Below are 12,762 nucleotides of genomic sequence, written 5' to 3' on the forward strand. Positions count from 1 at the left end.
AGTTTCCTATAACTATTTTAAATATATGTAAGAAATTTTAACAGATATCAACAATTCTTATTATATCAATGAGTTGACATATGAATAAAATCATTACAAACGGCACAAAATTAACTTATGTACTCATAATATCTCCAAGGACAAATAATACACGACCAGTAGCTTGATTCCTAATATATGATAGTTTTATAGTTTATTTCAAACCAGAAGCAGTACAGCTTATAGGTATATCAGAAATATATACATGTATATTGTTACAGAACATTTTAAATACAATCGGAGGTAAGACTACACAGTATAAATATTTCATTCAATAAAGGATGAACATGAAAGTTTCATTTTTGTGACATTGCATCCTATATTATGTAATTCAGTAACAAATAAGTATTATAAAGGACATATATTCTATTACAATATGTCACAATAAAATAACACCTGTCGGGTGTTTCGTTTTACGGCATTCACCATAGGTATAGGTAAAACCTTCATTGAGTTGGCAAATGTTAAAACGGAAAAGATGGTAAGATTTTAAATAATTTATAATTATAACTGTTGCACATATATGATTTGATAATGCACAGTCATGTTAATATCAGCAATTTTTGGTCTCAAGTGTAACGTATTTTTTACAAGAAGGAAGAGCAATTTTATGATGTTGCGATTTGTAAAAGGGAGGAAGTGCAAATTTTTATATCAACCTGTTGCACTGTTTGATTCCATTTTAATCTTCTTATATGTATGAATGAAAGTGAAAATTGAAGTTCAAATGCGGATGTTCTGTTACTCGACACCTTAAACAAAGTCCCGTAGAACTGACAATCGAGCTGATTATATCGTTTGGAAATATCAGTCCACCACCAGCGGTATCGACCCTTTGCTAGAAAATGCAAATAACACTTTAGAAAGGGTATGCGTCCGACGCACTTTCCTGGGTTTACCGTGAACATAAACGCTCGAACGCAAATATTTAAAAACTATGGTTGTATCTACCCATATACATGAAAAGCTATATATCTCACAGTGCACCTATATTAATAGTCAAATTCATCTGAAGTCAATTATGAAAATGCCTGTATTAAGTCAGGACTATGGCAGTTGTTTTTCACTTGTTGATTGTTAGCGTTTGATTTTGTCAGTGTTAATGGACTTCCCATTTTTTTTAATTTGCTTAATAGGAATTCTGTAATTTTTTCACAATGTTTGCCTGATAAAGGTGGAACTTTAGTTGTTTGATAATTTTAAGGTTTATCAACAAATAATTCACAAAAGGATTTGTTATATATCATGGAACTACCGAATCACTGACTACTGTGCTAATGATACCCCGTAGGTTTAAAACATAATTATTTTAAAATTTGTCAAGTATGTTTCTATTTTATTTTATTTTTTTCAAATTGAAAAAAAATCATTACATTAACGATTTAGAGGATACCGATGAACAATATAAATCTCTTTCTGTCATCTGTCATCAATGGTTATACAGTTAGTATCAATAATGCCAATGTTTTCGGCGTCTACACAAGTTTAAAGACTATTTGTAACCGATGTGTTAACTCAGAATGTCATTAGTTTTTATAGATGTTGATTTGTTGTCTCATGGCCATAAACAACTTGTAAAGTGTTGTTTTAATTTCTTACAGCACTGGGTCGATACCATTGCTTATGAGCTATCAGTATTCAAGGTATTACCAACGCAGTAGTCAGTACCTTGGTACGAATATAATTTATAGAATCAATTTTTTCTTTATAAATCAAGAACTTGTTAAGGGAGAAAGGTTTTAACTCCCTGAGGCAAAGTTGACCTTATACTGTAAGATGGATTTGGCTATTATTTTAATATCCTTTTAATTCATATAACTCCCCAAATGTTTCGTTTCCTATGCATCGGTGGCTTTCAAATAATTTGCTTTGAGTGCATTGGAGGCATGACATTTATAAAGTGTGTTTTTACCATGTTTTTACTCTTGAAAATATTATTTATTAGAATTTAAAATTTGATCTGCTAAAAAATGCCATTGAAACTTCTAAAAAATAAATACATTTAATTTCATTAAATCAAATAGCATATATTTATGTTAACACTTTAGTCGCCATAAGTAAATATGTCTCGATGGGCATATGTTTAATACGTTATTATTGAAAACAACTAAAAGGTAATATCATGATAATTGAAGATGCTTACAGGAAAATCCACGTTTTAAGTTTCCTTATAGACTTGTTAAATTAAAAAAAGAAATATTTCAAAATATTTAGGATTATGCAAAAAATGTTGAATGTACCTTATAAATCATGACGATAGATGAATTTTGATTTATTCAATCATACTATTCTGGATAACAAAGGGAACAAAAACTACGGTAGGAAATAGAAAGTGATTAAACGTTCGATATTGGTTTTCATAAAAATCTTCAAATTGATATACAAATAAGTCATTATTAAGTTATAGATGTGTTATACGACATGAAAAACCTTTAAATATGCATTATCTAACTTATAAACCATAAAAAAAAAAAATTCTGCAAAGATTTGCACGAAATTGTATCCAATTTTACCCATTATATCACAATTGGATATTTTTCTATTATTATGAGGTATAACTTCTCCAATGGCTCAATTATAAGGTGAAATCAAATTCCCTAATGGAGATAGATACGTTAATAATCACCACCCCGTTCTATTAGAGATGTTCCTTAAAATGCATGAAGCAAGAAACAAATAAAATGTTACGGTATATGAAAAATATAAATCTCTTGGTAAGTATTTTAGTATGTCAACTTGTTGTTGTTGGTTTTTTTTTTTTCTTGTTTCAAGACATTTTTACACAGAAAAGCATATTTTCTTTCAAAACAATTGTAAACGAATATTATCAAAGAAATTCTTTCTCTTGTCTGGCAAAACTATATTTTCTCCAAAAATCAGATTCAAGACAAAATATTTTAACCCCCACCCCCGAATATTTAGGAAATGCACAAATTTGGTTATGTTATAGTTAAAGACAAAAAGTGTATATGTATATATTCTTACATTGGTATCACTAGATTACCGGATTTATCCAAACGAGATTGTTAAAATATCAAGCCTTGGCGGGGACTTTAAAATTTAATCTAATTATCGAGATTGGATAAATCTGAAAATCTGAGAACCTATGTAAGAGTTTATTTCTCTGATGATTTCTACGTGATACAAATATAAAGATGTCAATTTTTCTAACACCTGTTAGCACATTTCGATTCGTTCTGGGAGACTGTTTAGGGTATGTATGACCTTTGAACTTAGCCATTCGTCTACGGAGATCATCGACAACCACACTGTCATTGATCTTTTTTTAAACAATGGGTCCAGAAAGGGTTAAATAATCAAGATAAACTGCTGACTTCTTTATTCCCACACTACATGTGTTAAAGTTAATCGGTAATATTGAAGAATACAAATGATATATTTGAAGTCACATTTAAGTTGTGAATCTTAAGAAAAATACAATCACCCTTGGCTTACATAAGTGATGGATTAATGAATGATGAAAATAAACTTACACAAGAATTATATTGAATATTGAATTAAACTCTCTCTCTCTCTCTCTCTCTCTCTCTCTCTCTCTCTCTCTCTCTCGTTGGACAGCCTAAATTCATATCAACGAGTTAAGTATTTTGAGCATCATATATGATGACTTTTATTTGACGATCAAGTTTGTTGAAAAGTCAAATAGCAAAAATACCGAACTCCAAGGAATATTCAAAACGGAAAGTCCTTAAATAAATGGCAAAATTAAAAGTACAAATACATCAAACGAATGGAAAACAACTGTCATATTTCTGACTTGTAGAAAATGGTGAGTTAAACCTGTTTTTGCCAGCTAAACCTCTCTCTTGTATGACAGTCGCATGGAGTTCCATTATATTGACAACAATGGGTGAACAAAACAAACAGACATAAAAGTTAAAATTGTCAAAAATTAAGGTACAGCAGTCAACATTGTGTTATAATCTTAATCTTTATAAAAACAAATAAATATTTCAACAAAGAAAACCAAAATGGCATATAGACACTCCAAAGACAAAGAACAAAAGGAAAAATGAAAGACAAAAATACAAAAAATGGCCATATCACAATAACACAATGGCGGGATGTATAACAATCGAGCTACGCTGAAAGTATATTTCCGAAAAACAGTAAAGGATTAAAATATACAAAGAAGAGAAAAAAAAAACACTACACAAGTAATTAGGATGATATACAACGTCAGTACCTAGAATATATACTTCAAGACCATCATGTATTATTTGTTGATACTGAATATTTACCAAAAAGGTTTTGATATCTTCCGATGGACTTTTTTAGAAAAAGGACGAGCTGTTCTTTGACATAACCCTTGTTTAACAACTTTATATAAAGTCTGATAAGCAGTTGACAGCTCTTGAATACCGATTGAGTTGGGAAATGTATATCCCATATGCAGGTGAAGTTGGTATATTACTGTAAAGTTGGTGGATATACAATGTCAAAATTAAAATCGTCTCCTTTGTCATTGATTCTGGTATTAAGATAAACGCTTATGTCAAATTCGAGGTATAAGTCTAAATATGAGGCGGAGGGAGCCGTGTCTGTTGTTTTTTTAATTTCTTGTTCTAGAGGATATATATTAATCGAACCCAATCAGAAAAGTTTAGATTGTTAAATTGAAATAGATTACTTAATATTTTGATGAGTTTCTCGCCTCTACTTTTAAACTACGATCTATCTATAATAACTAACTCGGGTATATTTCATTGATATTGATATTAAATGTTGTCTAGCAACTATTATCTACGTGAACAAATGTAAATATATATCAATGTCCGCTTTAAACGTTTCAAGGGGGGCAAAGGTTCAGAAAATGTTTGTTTGTTGAATTTTTGTGTAAAAATAAAATACATGATTTGATTCAAAGGTACATCTGATTACGTTTATGAATATCAAAAGAGTAAATCGTTATAAAAGATTAATTTTCCTAATAAAAGCTTCCTTCGGATTATTTCCTTCTTTCGTAAAATATTAAAGTGTAAATATATATGTGTCTTAATGTTTTCATTCCATCATCATAAAATAGGCAATATGTACATAGTTTTAATTGTTACAATACTATGAGAACGTTTTAAATGTAAATTGCCAAGACAGAACTTTCTGTGTTGCCCGACACTGCGCAAAGTTGTCGCGCGGAACCATGTACATTCAAATTTGAATCCGGTTCCTCACCTGGTAGAATAAGAAAAATACCAAGCTAAGGGTCAAATTGAATGTCAAAGCAATGAGGATTTGAATAAGATTGAATTATTGACTTGCAAGCAAATAAAACATCATTTCTTTTATCTTATTTTGTCAAAATTGAACCAAACTGACTGCTAATAACCATTGATAAAGAAAGGGATTTGTTTTTCAGAATTCCGCTTTTACAGAAATTATTTACTTATTGTGTGTCCAAATCGTAGCTAATGACCGTTTAATTAATATTTAGTTTATAACATATTAAAAAAAAACTAGCAAAAACTTTAACTCATTAAACAATGTATAAATTTGATGTATTTGAATATCCTTGATACACTTTGTCTTTACACTGCACTGTATGCATTTTTGAAATGTTCAATAAGAAGTATAATTTTACATCGATTTATTTCCGGACAGTTGATTAGTTTTTTTGTCGGTCTGTAATTGTAAATAAAGAACGAGAATAAGATATGAAGAAAATGTTAAATGATATTTCTTTTTCAAAACTTACAACTCGTAGATAAAAAGTATACCAACTGTTTGTTATGATTCATAATAATAACATTGATAATGACAAGACAGTTTTAACATTCTTATACCGTATTAAATCTGTAACGAATTCTTAAAAAATGTTGGGCCTCGTGTTCATTTTAACATGTTTAAAGTATAATTTAAATAACCATCTGCACTTCACGATCATGTTTCATGTTCAAGTTGACAGAGTGTTTACATTTCCAAATAATATCTAAGCGTATCAAACACGAAATAATTGACAATAGCTTTTCAATTCTGGTCTAATGAATAACAAAAGAGTATCAAATGTGTATGTACTTTATCGCGTGAGAACACATTAACATAGAAAAAAATGAATTGTCAAATAAATTACTAAATAAGTATATAATCTCACGAGCTTTGATTATTTTAACACAAGTGAAATATTCAGAGTGTTAACAAAGTGTTAGATAATAAACATATATAATTCCTAAATGTTTCAAAAGGAACATAAAGCATGGCATGAACGATTTATTTCGATTCTAATAGGATTTCTAAAATATAGTACGCTTAGATAACAGGTTCGAAGTCAATTCGTAATTCGTTAAAACTTTAGGAGACCAAAGAAGTTCTGGAAAACAAACTTTTTTTTTAAATTAAGAAGTGTACATGTACAAATACAACAACAGTATCTAAAGTTTTTATGAAACAATTCAATAAAAAAATGCCGTTTTCATCTCTAGTATCGTTCAAAATTGACCAGGCAAATTCAAGTTTGACGTAAAGCACATGTATAGGTATATAAATCTTTTTAAATTGAGTACGTCTGAGACACATTTCTACTTTTACCTTCATGAGAAAATCAGTGATGTATATGTATTTGCTACTTTAAAGAGCTTTATGATAAAAAACGAACATAAAGAGAATATATAGCTATATCAATTTAGGCACCCTAGTTTTTTAATAATCTATAAATTTGTAAACGGAGAATTCACAAAAGGGTATCTTATAAATCATGTCAATACCAAACCACTGTTTACTGAGCAGATACATGTACGCTCGGAAACATGCACTCAACCAGGAGATTTATCAACTAAGTGCTAGAAAATGAAAATAACAATATATATTTACTGCGTCCAAAACGCTTTTCTAGATTTACCTGTATCAGAAACCCTACAAGTAAAAAATGTGAAAGCCAGAGATGATAAAGTACTTGACAACATAAGACGCTGACCCAAGATGCTCTAAAATAATGATTAAATTAATCCAAGGTCAACTTTACCTGAGAGAGTTGACACTTTGGTTACTGAATCATTCTAAGTTCATGCTTTGAAAACTTAAGTGGGTTTAAATTATAAATCATGAAATACCGAAGCACTCACTGCTGAGCTGGTACTATCCTCGGTCATAAACTGTCCACCAACAGAGGTATAAACCCAGCGCTAGTAAAATAACAATAAGACTTCAAAACATATTTGCATCCGTAAAATTTTTCTCTATTAACTAATTATTCACACATTTTTGATTTGAATAATACCAAATAAGTCCATTGTTTTATATATGAAACGGAAGAAGAAATGAATATCGAAGTTGAACTTCATAACAAAACATACATCAATATATACATCGTATATTTATACGGCGCTGGACACGATGCAGGCGTTGTTGACAAGAAGTCACAGAATCAAGGGTTCGAATCCAGCTGACGAAGGAACAAAAATTTGCTAAGGCAAATTTGAAGATCTAACATTGTTGGGCTGAATTTGAGACGAATTGATATACATATATATATATATATATATAGAGAGAGAGAGAGAGAGAGAGAGAGAGAGAGAGAGAGAGAGAGAGAGAGAGAGAGAGAGAGAGAGAGAGAGAGGGGGGGGGGGGGAGAAATTCCAGTTCTTTCCTGTTACCAAAGTGAATCAATTTGAGAAAGTTTCTAATGTGAATGAGGAATAAATTAAAGATACTATTTGTAGTTTACTAGTACATCCTGCAATATTTATTCAAATGCCAACTATTTTCTTTAGCAATATAATACATAAGGTTAAGAAATATAGTAAAATATAGTCCGATTTGTCGGTAACATGAAAGAATCTTCAGTAACAGGACAGAGTTGGTAACAGGGAAGAACTTAATTTCAAAACAATTCCTTTGTTTTCATAGTTTAAGAAAAAAACATCATTACAAATTTGTCATAATTGGAAGATAACAGCAAACAAAGTCATTTTCTTTTGAAACTTTCATTTGCTAGATGAAAAATCTGCCTGTAATGAAAAATTCAAAAATAAATTCCTTTCTGTTACCATCTACCATGAGGATCATTTAATACGATGATAATAACTTATATTAAATAAACTGTTTGGCATATAGTAGGTTAACTGTGTTTTTCATCAGTAAAATTGTCTTTATCATCCTTCCTATTACTGATTATGGCTATGCTGTTACTTTTTATCAGGTAACATGACAGAACATAACAGAAAGGAATTACGCAGTATTTTTTGTCATTTTATTTGAATTAGATGGAAGTACATATCAAATTAATAAGATGATATAAAAACACACTTAATGTAATAGTGCTGACATTAAAATATTCTCAGAAGGTACACAAAAAGGCTTTAACAGGACAGAACAACAACATGAACAAAAGTATTCTTCTTTAAATTCTTATCTTGGATGAGCTCGGGTTTTTCTAACTGGCCGCCATTCAAACTATACATGTGTAACCATACACTCAGGAAATGATGCTCTTCTCATTGCATTATATAAAATCAAATCTTGGTCTTTCAAACGTTTCCACAGGTAAAAAAAACAGTGCTAACAGCAAGGAAATTACCCCATGGGACAAAGTTTTAAAGTGCAAATATTTAAGATATGCTTTAGTTATAAAAAAAACAGATTAAACAGGAAACAACTTTCTTATATAATCTATCATATCTGTGACAATTGGGAACTTATTTACTTGATTTGGATATTGCCGGTGAACGTTGGAAGCAGGAAGTTAGACTTTTTCTGATATTGTATCAGATACTATAATCGTCGTCTTATCTGTAGATTTATCGATTGTGTCCTATTCATGATGTTGTCATTTTGACTGAGTGTGTATTCGTATAGCGTGTACAAAACAGGATCGAGACGCTTAACTTTTACTTCGCATCCCGTTTCGTGTATTTCAGGGGTCTTGCACTTCTCTCATTGTTTAGTTTTTACCTTGATTTGTATCTTTTTTTATCATGTTAATGAATTAATGAGATTTCAACACCAGTAAACTAGCTTTGCACATAAGATTTACATTGGATTCTGAATGGTGTTTCATCATTGAGATTGACCTTAATGTAAACATGGGTTGACAAAATGATTATCAAACAGAAAGTTACCAGAGCATATATGAAATTAAGAACGTAGCATTGACACAAAAAAAATTGAGAATGGAAATGGGGAATGTGTCAAAGAGTCAACAACCCGACCAAAGAGCAGAAAACAGCCGAAGGCCACCAATGGGTCTTCAACACAGCGAAAAAATCCCGCACCCGGAGGCGGGCTTCAGCTGGCCCCTAAACAAAAATGTGTACTAGTTCATTGAAAATGGACGTCATACAAAACTCCAATGAACTAAAATTAAAAAAACATACAAGACTTACAAAGGCCAGAGTCTCCTGACTTGGGACAGGCGCAAAAATGCGGCGGGGTTAAACATGTTTTGTGAGATCTCAACCCTCCCCCTATACCTCTAGCAAATCTTTATTTCAATCAATATGCTTTAACTGTGATCAAAAATAGACGGTTGAGGATTGTCTAATATTTACCAATGCTACTCATATTGTTCAATCTTAAGTTTTCTCAATAGTGTGAACTTTTGTATGACTTCTTATGTTGTATACTTTTTTCAATAGTTGTTACGTTATGTCCGGTTTAGATTTGTCCAATGCTTAAAAATTTAAGTTTTAATCATTTCCTCTGACACCAATTCATCAACTCGAACCAAACCCGCAGATATTATATAATTATGAAGGAAACTTTTTAAAAGAAAGTATGTTTGTGGGATCTGATGACATGGTAACTATTGCTGTCGAATGAAGAATTTAAATACGGTTAAAAAGCTTTTATTAAACCTCATGCCAGAAAATTAAATTTGAATTACTTTAAAATTTTAAGAAATATATAATTAGAAGACATTCTACAAACCACCTTCACTTAATGATGATCAACAATTATGGCAGCATTGTTGACCTATACTTTCCATTGGAATTCCATACAATGTCACAGGTTCATGTTCTTGTCTGAAACATAACAGTTCAAATTTACTCAATGTTGGATAAAATGGTGTAAGGAGTTTCCATTAAACTTTGTTTGTTTTTTATTCATTCGGATTGGCATTTTTTTCAAAAACCTTTCTAACATCACAAGGAGAAATGTTTTGATCCCCATTTTAATTAAATCTGGTGGAAAAAATGGCTTCATTGGTAACACAAAGTTTCTACTTAATTTTCTATTGGAAATTTTTTCATGTAAGGAAAACCACATTCAGATTGTACAACCTATATGCATGACATGTTAATAACAACATATTATTTTATACATATTGGATATGAAATATTTGGTGCTATGGATGATTCTAACTCATTGTCAACTAATAAATGGTAAGTTAATGAACATTATATACAGAATATAAAACACATTAGCAATCACTGAAGTTTTGAAATAAATGCAGAACAAATTTAGACTGCCTTATAACTTAAGCTTTCTTTAAATTTGGAGACACATACAATGAAGTAAATGAGCCTATCCATGCCCATGAATAATTATTGTCAGGATTATTTGGAAATTATCAGTCTTTCTTTCAATGTGCTTGCGTTTTGTCACCTTTAATAAGCTCTTGTAATGGAAAAGTATTAATCGGTCTGCATGTCCATGGAGTGTGTTTGACAATCTTTCACTGCTTGACATTTGGTCCATTTGTTTTTTAGTTGCTATTAACCAATCTTGTCAAAACAGTGTAGTATTAATTGTCATTGCACTGAACAAAAACTTGTCTTCTTGATAAAAGATCTTATCAATACATACTAAAAGCTTATTTGCATTCAGTCTTTGATGAGTTGCTTTACTTCATGATTATATTTGTCCTGCTAGTAAATACATGATACATTTTGAATTTTATACATGACTTAACAGTGTTTTCATTTCTGCTGCTTCTACTTTGGGGAAGTCGTCGATGAATATACATGTACATCAGTTGTATTTTAACCGGAAGCGACAGTAAACAATGGTTATAATATCGATTGCGCAGTTGATATGGATTGTATAAGCGACGTTGTCATTTTATACAAGGGTCACCTCGATATTCAGACTTCCTGTTAGTATGAGACCTACACAGTTCAACCCACCATCATTCTTACTTTGTTTAACCAGTCTGGTATTTAATATTTAAAGGGAGATTTGGGAAAGGGGTCGCAATGGCAGATTTTGCTGCGTATCGTGTTAACAATAAAGCTGTGAATGAGAACTCAGCTATCGGTGAGTTGTGTCGACTTCTATTTTAGTTGATACTGATTGTCAGTGTGATAATTATAAAGCAAGGTACATTTTACTACTAGAGAAGACTTGACACCAGAAAGCAAAAGTATGATCACGAACTACGTTTCTTGAATATTAAAACATTGCGTTTCCTGTATCAGGCAGGGACTTGTTGCAACTCATTATTTTTTTCAGGTTTTTCTTCGGGTGAATGAACTTACTGTGTTCAAAATTTGTTACGTGAGCTTAGGTACATAATGAAGATAAGATAATTTTTTTTAGTTTGTTTATACTGTTTTTGGTTGCTGCCTTTTGAGTTTTATCCCACAACCTATTTTTCATAATAATTAAGAATTCTTCAAATGTAAACATTAGGAATATATATGTCATTATATATTTAATTTCCATTATCCCATTTGATGTTTGTTGTCAATGACTGTTGTCTCGTTGGTGTACATCCAACGTTTCTCATACAAAGATAACTTTTGATGGATTCGGTTTCTCATATACAAGATATAGGCCCGTTAGATCATATAGCTTTTCGCATGTTTATGTAGCTTTAATTTTTTGGTATGAAGTTTCATAGTGACGACAAATCTAGAATAAACACAGCGAACGCTACAAATGTATAACGCGTTATTTTCATACTTTAATATTTTTAGGGATTTTTAGGTTGTGATCTCTCATGTTACGCGACGTTATGTCCTTCGTTCGTTCGTAAATGCTAAATAGAAAACAGCAGGCTTTAGATTGCATGATCGACCAGTCTAATGAAATAATAAATAGTAAATGTTTGACCCCCTTTAATCACATCCTGTTTCAAAATCATGAAGAAATAAATCTTTGAGTCGGAGTGAAATCACATTTCAGGTTTGTAGTATTTCTAAAGATAAAATGGACTTCTCGATTCTCGTTTTTTATATAGATTAGACCGTTGGTTTTCCTGTTTGAATGGTTTTACACTAGTCATTTTTGGGGCCCTTTATAGCTTGTTGTTCGGTATGAGCCACGGCTCCAGTTTGAAGGCCGTACTTTGACCTATAATGGTTTACTTTTACATATTATGACTTGGATGGAGAGTTGTCTCATTGGCACTCATACCACATCTTCTTATATCTATTCATGTTTTGCAAGATGGTAAAGTGTATTGATATATTAGGATCCCTTAATAAAAGTGCTGGATACCTGAGTTTAAAAACGTCAGCTGGTTTAATATCAATATTTATAAATGGACGGTTTTGTGCTAACTAAATGTTATCTTTTTTTTCATGGATAACGAAAGATATTTTAATAAGCAAGTGTCTATATTTAATACTTACGTACGCCCCCTTTAAAATATGACAACAAGGTAAACTAAACAAGATTAATTATAAATAAATATTATTTTCTTTGTATCGGAACCAGTCAACCCTATATATTATTGGGATGTGTGTGTCGCTGCAATATGCTTACAGATTTCAACGAGTCATTTTTTACCTGTACTAGATCTTTTTTAAAGGAGTTCATAAATTTTGT

General features: G+C 31.1%; 1 protein-coding gene across 1 annotated transcript in view; it reads left to right on the top strand.

Moving 5' to 3' along the window:
• The first annotated feature begins 428 nt into the window (after positions 1-428).
• LOC127704555 (uncharacterized) overlaps positions 429-12,762 on the top strand; it is a 75,804-nt gene continuing 63,470 nt past the window's right edge. The window contains exon 1 of the mRNA XM_052208643.1: positions 429-520. The gene's annotated coding sequence lies outside the window, so the exon portion shown is untranslated. The remainder of the gene's footprint in view (positions 521-12,762) is intronic.

Source organism: Mytilus californianus, unplaced genomic scaffold (assembly GCF_021869535.1).
Source record: "Mytilus californianus isolate M0D057914Y unplaced genomic scaffold, xbMytCali1.0.p SCAF_6, whole genome shotgun sequence".
In the NCBI taxonomy this organism is placed as follows: domain Eukaryota; kingdom Metazoa; phylum Mollusca; class Bivalvia; order Mytilida; family Mytilidae; genus Mytilus; species Mytilus californianus.